This window comes from Stegodyphus dumicola, chromosome X2 (assembly GCF_044657685.1).
Source record: "Stegodyphus dumicola isolate Sdum_Otavi_A_Nest chromosome X2, ASM4465768v1".
Taxonomy (NCBI): Eukaryota; Metazoa; Arthropoda; class Arachnida; order Araneae; family Eresidae; genus Stegodyphus; species Stegodyphus dumicola.
The window spans coordinates 137,694,347-137,706,699 of NC_140781.1; the positions used below are offsets into that span (position 1 = coordinate 137,694,347).

Below are 12,353 nucleotides of genomic sequence, written 5' to 3' on the forward strand. Positions count from 1 at the left end.
TTTGAAATTTTTTAAAAAATGTATATACAGATTTATGCCCAATAAGACAACAGATGGCATAAAATGTCACTCATTATTTCTCTTTTCATGTGGCAAAAAATTCTCCATTTCAAGCCAATTTTGTACAGAACGTTCTCGCTTTTTAAATACATAGTTGCATTATAAACTAGAATAGTTTGGCTTCAAATTCTGTCTCAGCTGCCATAATTTGACTGCCACTTTCTTTCCGCTAAAAGGTTTAACCAGCAACGCCTCGTGTTTGCTAAGCACACAATAATTTCTTTATCTTCTTCGCTGCAGACGATATTTTTCAGATCGAAATAACGCACCATCTTTTTTCTCCTTCTTTTTAGAAACTATTTTACTCTACAGCTTTTCTACCAAGACGACGAAATTAAGGAAAGGCGTAAAAATTAAAGTTAGGATGGGGAAATATATATATAGATATAAAGTCAGCATCACGTGCAATAAATCAAGGCTAACAAATTAATTTGCTTTCCCAGCAACACTCAGGACTGCTCGCGAAGAAAGAAGAGCGCGCTTTAAAACAAAATTAATTTTTCGGGATTGGATGAGTAAAAGTGCTCTGGAAATTCAAGAAAAGTGGTCTAAGTCTGTTCGTTGACCCCATACTAAGTGGAATAAATTGCTACTATCTATGTAGTAATAAAGTTCCGATCGATTCTGTAGCGTTCCGCGAAATTTGTGGGAAGTCAGCTAGGAAATATTATGTAAACCGATGGCTTTATCTGAATAGGAAAAATACAGCATTTTCACGTAACTGAAGTTTCTAAGCGTTTAAAAGAAGTTTCTAATGTGCAATTTTGTTTACAAATTTTTGGGTCTTTTCGAGCTGAAATCAATATTTTCATTTCCTTTCTTAAAATAAATTTTTATTTCCTGGAAATGAGTGAGATATATTTTCATGCAAGTGATATTCACGTCACTTAATACACTTGTTTTTATAAATGTCTATAAAATGTTTCAATCTGCTATGATTTTTTCTTTTTTTGTGTGTCAGAAACTTATTCATCAAAATCTTTCCGAAATTTTTACATTTACGCTACAAGCGTTATGTTGCGTTACGCTACCATGCATTTATAAGCCATCCTACCATTTGTAATTGCTAAAAATAAGAATTTTTATTTATTTTTCAAATTTAATCAATGTGTGACTGCTTAACAAACTGAGTCATTAGAGAGTAATACATGCATTAATTAATAATGTATCGAATTGATAACATGCATAAATATGCGCAACACTATATTTATCTATGAAAGTTATTTCTAATGCCATAAATTTCAAATCCTAGTACAGAAATATGTATTCTTTCCCTTTCCCCGATCGTAGAATAGATATTTGTTGTCTTGTTGTTAACATCAAGTATATTTATTTATTAATTTTTGTAGTTCAATTTTTATTGTACTTTTTCTATTTATTTTGCCCCACTGATACCCGAAAAACACGCAATTTTGCCCACTGAAGTTTGCTTGTCTTCGGAATCACCAGTTCTTCTTTTTCAGTTCAAATGATCATTTGGCAATTATTTTATTTTTCGATTTTCACCACAATTATCAATCAAGAATTATGTTTAGAAACTCGCTTTTTCTAATTCCTAGTGCATGCTACACTTATTTTTTTCCAAATAAAATAAGTATTCTCAATTAATTTTATTTGTCTTTGATCTCTTATTTATTTGATTTTCTTCTTTTACGTATTTGTTTTGTCCAAGTAAATATCTTTAGATTATACTTTTACACTGATTTTCTTAGCTTGTTTATCACATATTTATGCATATAGTAAATCTAGTCACCTGAGTTAGATCATGATAAAGTCATATCATGCTGATTAAATCCCCATTTCTGTTCTAGAGCGTCAGATAAATTTATTTAAAAAAAATAAGCTTTTGATTTGAAAGAAAAAATTGTTACAACAAATAATTATATAACAAATATTAGTTTGACAAAGTATATTTCCTAATATAACTCCTCAAATTAAGAATAATGTAGATTGAGTTCCTTTTCTTAGTTTTTATTTTATTTTCATTAATTTTACAATAAATTCCATTATTTTTCTTCAATAAAGGTACTTAAATTTTAATCTTTGTTGGATTACAAAAATTTGATTTAAGGTAACATTATTGAAAAGCAACATATCAGTTTTATTATTATAGAATATTAGTTTATAATATTATTAAAAGAACACCATCAATTATTACAGTTAATTAATATTAAATTGATGCTAATTTTGAAATAAAGCATCGCTTATTATTATTACTCAGAATAATTATTGAAGGAATACCGCAAATTATTAGTGTTATTGAATATTAATAGATGATAATATTGAAAGGACACCGCCAATTATTATTACTATTTAGTATTAATTGATGATGATTAAATTGAGGATAATAAACCAACACTGCCAATTATTATTATAGAATGTCAATTGATAATATTATTGAAAGAGCACTTCCAGTTATTATTATTATTATTATTATTATTATTATTATTGAATATTAAATCATATTAATATTGAAAGACTATCACCAAAGCATAGAAGCAAATACTTTTCTCTGTAGAATGAGAACTAATATTTCATATTTCATTTACGCATCAATAATACCATTATACGGCTTTCCTTTATATTCTGCTTCCATAAGATTCGTAGCTCTGGACCATTTTATTTCACAACTCTAACAGCATTAACTGACCACAAGAAGGAAACAAATATCATTGTTTGAAGAAGTGAAAATACTTTTGCTTCTAGAGTATATCTATGTAAATTACATTAAGCTTTAGAAACACTTAATTTCAATTAAGACACGGTCTGTCTTCCTTTTGATTGAAAAAGACGATAGATCAGTGTTGTACCAATTCAAGTAATGAAACGCATCCGTTACTGTGCGAAGATTCACCTTGTTGTTCCGATATCTGAGCGAGTAGAGTTTTATGGTGATTTGAGGCTAATGATACAGTCCGATGTTGGTGTATAGTGATTGAAGAGTATAAAATCAGATGTATTGGCTTTAGAGGATTTAATTTTGAAATTCATACATTCAAAGTAGGTCACTTAACTATACCAGCAGTTGATGAATAGCCGATCCATAGTTTTTGAACTATCGTCTTGGCTAGTTCTAACCCACCAGAAACTGCCCACTCTTGGTGACAACAAAATTCAATTTGGAGTTGATTGTATAAGCTCACTGGTGTCAGGGCTATAACCTGACAATATTTAGAAATAATTTCTTGTGAAGTATTCGTATATGAACATGATTGTAGAGTCATTTTGAACTTTTCGATGTTAAGAAATTGAAAATATCCGCAATACCTTCGCTTAGATTTGAAGTCCGGACCTCCCGAATATGCGTCAAGCGTGCTTCCAGTTACACCACGAGGGCATGCGGAAAAGAGTGTAAAATACTTTCTATACTTTTAATAACAGTTAAATATTATCAACTGTTATTCAGACAAGACTGCAAACTTTGCGTTTCCCGAATTCAAATTTCATTTCATATTAATAGTTTCCTCACACGCTGATGATATTAAATTATATCGAAATGAACAGCAGAAGATAAAAAGGGAAAGATATCAAATAAATACAACTTGAGGAATGTAACGCAATTTGGGTGATTAATTGCTTGAAATAAGAAGAAAGATGGGCCGCAATGCGTGAAAAAGAACTGACACGCCAAAATTTATTGTACCTGTATCCTTAGCCCTAGTTTATGGATTTCTCTATCACAAGGATAATTAGGAAAGTAAATATTTGTCCCGTAATTTGATTCATCACGATATTTCTGATGATGTGTGCTTATGAGCAAACACTCCATTATAAATAATCTACATATTTACGTTGGTGTAAGGGAGGTAAGAAAATGGGTTACTTCTAAAGAAGAAACTAAAGTAAATAGATCTTATATTTCTTTAACAGCATTCACCTTTCTGCTTTCTTCTGTGTCATTTCTCTTGCTGAGGTAAGTCATTACCGAAAATGTTTCTCAGAATTATCAGGCAATACTGTAATTTCTATCCTGACTTACCTTTGGGAGGCTGAAAGTGGGGTTCATTCGCAACGTGAGTAACTGACACTTTTACCAAGGCTGCTCCAACTGATGACACCATAGGTAAGTGGCATAAATTCCCTTTAGGCCTTGTAGCACAAATAAAATGCATGGTTATTTTAAGCGTTTAGATGCGGTATTTAATGTAAACATTATCTCTATTTTATAGGAATGGAGGTTTCAAAGATGACATTTTCACAGAGATTGAGTTACCAGAGATGACAGAAAACGTCACATCAGTAAGACATAATGTAATAAATATGTGTGTCTTCTTAAAGCATGGTTTAAACTTATAAATTTCTCTATTTTCTTGTTGAAGAGCTTTCGGAATTAACATCCTCTCAGCACAGTCAAACTGAATTGGCATGGAATGTTCATCTTAGGTAAATTTCACGTATTTACGTTATATGAGTACATTATGAAATCACTTGTCTATCTTAATTACGTGACAATAATATTTGTGTTTGAACAAATTTTCAGTTATTGATGGAAGTTGTTGCGTGTTATGCGCTAAAGAGGACTTTGAAAACTATATTCAGAGGGTTCATGAAAGTATGGAATTTGAATTAAATTATGATAATGTTTCAGCTTTTACTAGACTGTTCGTTTCCTATTTGGAACTGAGATGAAAGTCAATTTACGAAGATTAAATTCATTTTGTATAATATTATTTGCAGATGATCGATATAAAACGGACTTGTAGAGTAGATTATGTACAACTGCTACTTTAAATTTCATATAAAAGAATGAAGTTTGTTATTACACAGTACACTCAGATAAATATATGAAGTAATCTCTTTAGTTTCTGAAGTTCAAGTAAGAAATCCTAGACTTGGAGAAAAGACTATCCCATTTCGACTCGAAAGAAAACTATCCCATTTCGACTGTTTTAGAAGAAGGTGAGACTAAGATCTGCAAAAGTTTATTGATGCTATAAAGTTCAATGTGAACGAATGATCCAGAAAAATGCACTTTTTTTTGGCCGGTAAAAGAAATTTTCCTCTTTTACAATTCTCTTTTACAATTGAGCTCCAACTACTCGGCCTAACTGAGTCCACAGCTCATCCGGATATTTTGAAACTCCAGATAAGTGGAGTCCGAATAACCGGAACAATGTATTAAAAATATCTTAATTATACATTGGGAATATTTTAAATGCAATTGAAATCCTATTCGGATGTCTCCTCAGTATTTTATTTAATTACGAAAGAATGTGAATTAGTTTTTCGCATCGGCAAATGAAGCGAGCATGAAGTAAAACAGCAGTATGTCAGATATAAATTATCATAAGGATTTAAATTTAGCTAAATTATTGTTCACTAAGTTATATACATATTTTACTATCTTGCACCAACCATTAAATATGAGAAATTACTATTCCCAAGCGGTCTGAGTTATTTTTCAAATGTCTTCGAATTATTTTAAAACATTTCAGGTTTCATTATTTAAAGCATCTAACACAAAAGTAATGGAATTATTATACAATACATTAATATGTTTTAGTATATTGAAGAAATGTAACACTGGGAATTAGAAATGTGTGGGAAGTAATAATACAAACAACTTCCCACATATTTGCAACTAGAAGTTAATGTCAATGCGTGGGATGTGAAAATGTTAACACTTGTTATGAAACAGATAGTGAATCTGTGTAGGCGAAAATTCTGCTTAATACTATAAAAATGTAAATTCTAGGATCTTTTATGTATGTCTATGCATATGGTAATTCGAAGCGGGAAATCATTTCACCGTTCACTGGATCCAATAGCGGAAAGATTTAGATTATCTTAAGATGGTAGATCAAAAGTTGATAAAGTAAAGCTTTTCAAAATTTTGTTTCATTCATTTATGATCTTTATATTGGAGAAGAGCTACGCTTCATATTTTATTTATAAATGTAAAAACTACATTGTTTTGAAGTGATATATTAGGTGTAAATTTTGCCTTGAATGCTAAATTAAGAGGATGCTGTAGTCAAAACAATTACATTTACTAAGAAAGCATTCAAGCATTGGGGTTCTTGAAGGAAAAAATTTCTCATTCCTGCGCAAAATCGGTAAACGTTAATTAAATGGTATTTGAATAGCATTGGCATTTATTTCCGTATAAAGGTAATTATACTCATTACTTACAAAAGGATACATTATGTTCAATATTCCTATTTGGAAACATCTTTTGACATCAGTTTATACTGATCACGAATTTCTAAAATTTAGATACCTTTTAAAATATTGGATAATATACATTTTCATTTATAATTAATTACCTACAATTTCTTTTACTGTAATCATATGCATCCTCCAAAATTAATTTTGTACAGTCGCGCGTGCTCTGCAAAAGTTTTGAAATCTTTTCACAAGCTTCGAAAACTTTTTATGCCTAGGATTTCGTATGAGTAGTCACCGTCTTATTAACGTGAGAAAATTTGCAATAATTGTAATGGTTTTATTACTGCATAGTGATTATAATAAATTTAGTAACGATAATATAAACAACTGTAACAATATGGAAAATCGTATCACCTTCTTAGGACTCTGACCAACCTAATCTCCTGATCTGACACCACACAGACTAAGAAGATGTGTACAGATAGCCTAACACAGCATAGCATTTTCGAAGGGGTATCTGACGTTTATTTCAGCTTTAAGTTTTTGTGCCCAATCAGCGGAGTAGTATCAACTGGATTATATGAAAAGATTAAACAATACTTTTTTTAATTATTTCTAATAGCTTATTTCCTAAGGCCGTAAACGATGACCACTTTATTACGGAGGCACCTAATAAGTGGACCCCTGTTGCCTACTGGGAGGAAACAGAAAATTTACATCCATGTCTTCTCCAAGATTTGAAACCAGGTCCTTCGGTACGGCAGTTTAGTGTCACTAACAGCTTTCCCGTCTGGGCGCACAATGCTATATGATGTTATAATCGTAATAATAATGAACTAACATTACAAATTTAGTCACATGTAGCACAAGCCTTTACATTACACAGGGATTACATTTATGTATGGTTTTTCATAATAATATATTTTACTCAGGGACATCACACGATGCAACACATGATTGGAATGGATATACACTCAATATTTCACGTTAGTATTTCAAAGGCATTAAATGGAACTCAAAATACAAACCACTTAAACAGACTAATAAATTAAATGAAATTAACACATTTGAGTTCTACTTTCGTGTACGTTATTATTTGTAAGCGTTAGAATGCCAAAGAGAACGTAACGGAACGAAGGAAGTGTATGGGATGCATTTTATAGAATCCAACAATACGGGATAAAATATATTTACAGTTGTATATGAAGTAATATTGCCTCGCAAGTATTGTAAGATATTTACAGCACTACATCTACATTATTTATATACGTTATACATTAGTTTTGGGTATGTTGCGAAATAAGAATGCATTACGCAGGAAGTTACATCAAAGGACATATTATGGACATGTGTATAAACGGTACATTTCTTGTTACTGTAGATGAGACATTAAACGTGACTTAAAATAAAAATACATTACGTGTGTGGAAACTACTAAAATAGATAAAAATGAAGCTCTTATGCTGTAGCTTCTAAAAACTATTTAGTGGCGTTTATATATCAGCATGGTATTAACAAGGAAAACTTTACTGGGGCAAAGACGGTCTCACACGAAATGTATACTAATGAAGAGAAAATGCCTAATAAACAACTTTTGCAGATGCGCATAAAATATTACTGCATTACGAGCTGTTTATGGTGCTAAAACTCTACAATGCAGGTAGTATATTAGTGCAATTATGACTAAGTTACATTGAGTGTGAGCTGATATTTGAATATACGAGCAAAATTAGTAGTCTGCTTATACGAATGCGAAATATTACAATAGCATTACTTGTATGAATGATATTATTAGTTGTGAAGTACAATTTAACATTAAATTCTAATTATTCTAATTAGAATTTAATTTCTAATTATCTATTAATCTATATTATTATTTCTACTTAATCTGTTTAATTTTTATTTAATTTATTAAATTCTAATAATATTCCTTTAGAAAATTCTGATTTGTACTGGGAGGTAGGTGTAATAAATAAAGTTCTTGATTAGGGATTTTCGGACCTAAAAGTTATAATCACGTCAAATATATAACAGATTAAACACCATGCTTTTGCCAACACGCATAAAATGCATGCAAACATTTTAGATGGAAAACCTTTCGGGGGAAACTGCAGTAATATCAGCATACATTGACTTTTGGCACATCCTGTACTAGAACATAATGGAGTCAGTAATATGTAGATATCATGTTCATGCATTTGATTCAAAAAGTTCAAGATGGCCGTTGTAGTCTTTATGATATTAATTAAATAAACTATAAACGCTCCATTAAACATCGATATTCGCTGCCAGATACTTTTCAACTCATTTGTAGTGGATAAATGTAATAAATTAATCTGTGTTAATCTGAAATCTTGGGTGGCATAAAATCTTACCAAATCTCATAAAACCTTGTTTTCGATATTAAAAACATGTAGGCTATGTATGTATGCTGCAGAGGCAGTAGTGATTACCACTTATATAAGTGTGTTTTTGAAATAAATATTAGATATCTCAGTAATCAAGTAAGACCAAAAAAACTAAATGTAAATTTAAGGATCAAACGAGCTGCTTCTCTTTCTTTTTGATGATTCAGATTCTCCTCCTCCTTCAGTTAAATTAAGATTGTTTGCTGTAGAAAAAAAGAGTACTGTTATTTATTTATCGTACAAATTTTGTAAATTGCTGTATGCTTAACTATTAGGACTGAAACTGGATATATGTTCATGACAGTTTTATTCTGTTTCAGATTTAAAAAAAAAAAAAAAAAATCCTGTATATACTACTCTACGCGTTCGTTAGTCTATTTTGTTCTTTATATTTATTTTGCTTTCTATCAAATTGAATTCTTGTTGCATATTTTACATATCCAAATCATCAATTGTTTCATGTCTTTTTCCCTTCTGTCTATAAGTCTTATTTCTCATCGTGTGAAATTTTACTCACAATTATTGAAAACCTGCACTAAAAGAGCCAAAAAAAAATACAGAGGAAAAGAATAAAAACCTCGCACGCGATATCTAGTTCGCGCCATGTTCTGTTGCGTGTATAAACTGAGCAATTATGTGAAGATTTCAAGAGAATAAAGTATCACTGAGCAATAAAAGCTCATAATATGCCATTTTTAAATTGCTGCTTAGCTTTTTTATATCTTGGAACTATGATTCGTAACACACGAACAATTTGTGTCTTTTTTGGAAAACCATGTAAAAGACGGATGGAATTCAATACCATTTCTCATAAAATGATATATATTTGTATTGAGTAATTCTCTAAAGGACTACCAGATGCTAAGGAAATTATATATTAACTTCCTGCAACTTTTAAACACTCCACACTCAAAGTTTGCGATAAATTTATACGTTTGAATATAGCAGTCATCGAAGATGCAATGAGGAAATAAAACCGTGTTGAATTATTCATTTGAACCAAAGCGAAAATTCAATCTAAATATCTTTTTGTTTGAAAAATATGTTAAAATACTAAGATAACTGCAGCAAAAGAAGATTTATGTGAAAACAAAATAACATAGTAACAGATTCCCTAAAGTAACCACAATGTGTGATGGGGCATTAACAAACAAGAAATTTGGTTCTCCACCTCTCTACAAAGCAAGGGAAACGTTCTTTATATTCTACATTAATATTGAGGTGGTATTGAATTGCACGATGGAGGATTAAAACCTACTTGTTACATGCCAGTGCGATGACACTTTAAAATCCTCTGGTTCTTGACGACACTTTTAAGGCATGTATACAATGGGTGTTGCCATTCACTGGACTATCAGCTCAGCTTCTTCTCAGAACTTTTAGGGACCTCTTTCTGTCGGAACTATGAACTGAAATATGTCTCTTTTTAATCGTAAAGATAATGGGTACGCAGAAGCGTATTCAGGTAATCATCCGAGCCTTAGTTCATTTTGTGTACAATCATCTTAAAAAATGATTTCATATAAACACCCTTTCTTACTTTATTATCAACCTTCCTATTAAAAAAGCAATATTAATTACATTAAAACTTTTCTTTTAAGAGTTATGTGTTATTTAACCAATAAAAACTAACTTCTTGACACCAATCCAGTTCAAGTACATCCAGTACATCATGGAAGTCTTTACCATGTGCAAAGGGGAGTCATCACTTTACGCAACTTGAAAAGTAAAAATTTTGGCTGTTTTTCAAGTTTTAATAAGTTAGATTGTTATGGTCATAGATATATGAAATTTTCAGTGTCACATCTCTGTAGGTAGATGATTATGTTCATGATTTAGTTTGCTAATAATGTGCAGAAAAGTTTTTTTAAAGACAAAATAAAATAGATTTTCTGAAAATTTCAAATGTGTACTAAAGTACTGCTCGCAGACTTATACAGATTTAGTTATATTAATATTTTTTAAAATCTTGTTATGAAAATCATTAAGTATAATTCTTCTCCTATTTAAATTCTAAAATATAAAAAATATTAACACCATGGCAGTAAGATCTTAAAAAACAGAACTAGGATATAAAAAATTCTAAGTAAAATTATATAAATACTTAAAAAGTAATTTTTCAAAGAATAATGTAGGGGCATTTTTAGCAATATTATCAAGCACTTACTCTGCAATTTTTAAATTACTATCAATAATAGATTTTTTTAAAGAGCCTGCGCAAATATGAAATTGCCGTTTCGGTTTTCGTATCTTGGAACCATTACTCGTAACACACAATCAATATGTGTCTTTTTGGTAAAACCATGTAAAAGTCGGGAGCAATTCAACAGCATTTCTCTCAAAATTATGTATAGTTGCGTTGAGTAATAATCTAAAGGTCTGCTAGATGTTATGGAAAATATGTATTGATTGATTATGTATGGAAAGTATGTTATGCAAAAATAAGTACCATTTTGAGGAAACCGGTTTTAAAGTTTAAATATTTAAAATTTTCAGTATATTATCTTTTAGTTAACCCTAAAACAGTTTAAAAATATACAGATGTATACACCATTCCTTTTTGTTATTGAACAGGGATTACTGCAACCAGTTTGGATCTTTTCTTCGCTCTGCGAGCAGCTAATGTAGCTATTTCTGCCTTTATATTTCAGCTGACTGAATCCGACTCTGATCAGAGTGTGCTGTAAATTTGACTGCATTATCACCAATTTGTATTCAAGTGCATTCATAGTATATAATCTCTCATCTTGATCGTCGTTGTATATAATAACTGCATCATTCGCAGATGTCTTGACAATATTATAAGCACTGCCTGAATGTTTGAAACACAGTTTCCAAATCAAACCATTCAACGATCCATTTGGATTTTGTTTATGTCCTCCAAAGCACCATTTATGGTAATAATGGCATGCTAAGGTCTTTAAATATATCTTAAATGGCATAATTTATAAGTGATATACCTGAAGTTTTATGTTTTCGCGATTTCACAATTCCGATAGCATATGCTGTTTCATATGTATAGCACGAATCCTCTACGTTTTGGGAAAACATTATGAGTATTTTCCACGTCAGACGAACGTTTTTCGTAAAATATTAGCCGCACAAATTTTTGTATACTTGTTACAAAATTCCAATGTTTTCTAATGGAATTTTCATAGTAAATTGTCGATTTGTTTATTACATCATCCGCAAGGCGACCTGTTCAACTGAGAGTTTTACCGTCACTAAGTTTCTTACTCTTTATTTCTTGCCTTAGCTTTTGTAATCTAGTACCCTTTCTTTTCTGAATGTGTCCGACACATTTAATTTTACTAATAACTAAATCACTAATATAAAGTTCTGATTGTTAAGTAACACTGAACGTTTCCGCGTCATCATTACACTGTAAATGCCCAACATTATCTAAAACTTTGGAACGATGAAACATTTGTTTCATGCCAATAACTTTCATCAACACTGTAGGACCGCTGGTTTTTTTTTAATATTTATTGGAATGTCCTGCCTACCACATCTCATAGTGTTCCCTAAATATTGCATCTTTTGAATAATTGTAACCTTTTTAAAATGAAGAAAGCACTTCTACAACAACCACGTTTTCATACGATGTTCCTGTCGCTGTATACAATCCAACTAAAGAGGCATAACCAAGGGTCTTCCATCTTCACGAACACTCAAAACCAAATTATCATGATTACAAATGATCTCTTTTCTGACAACAGAAGACATACGTTTTAGCGACCAAAGGAGAGTCGTCTTTAATTTGTTTATTCATTGAGT

At 30.9% G+C, this 12,353-nt stretch overlaps 1 protein-coding gene across 4 annotated transcripts in view; it reads left to right on the forward strand.

The window, feature by feature from the left end:
* LOC118192698 (teneurin-a-like) overlaps positions 1-12,353 on the forward strand; it is a 1,025,489-nt gene that overhangs the window by 186,357 nt on the left and 826,779 nt on the right. For 2 of the 4 annotated variants that reach the window (XM_085809689.1, XM_085809693.1), the window contains exon 3: positions 4,230-4,443. The exons of 1 other annotated variant lie outside the window; for it this stretch is intronic. The gene's annotated coding sequence lies outside the window, so the exon portion shown is untranslated. The remainder of the gene's footprint in view (positions 1-4,229; positions 4,444-12,353) is intronic. One more of the 4 variants, XM_085809690.1, reaches the window with a different exon arrangement.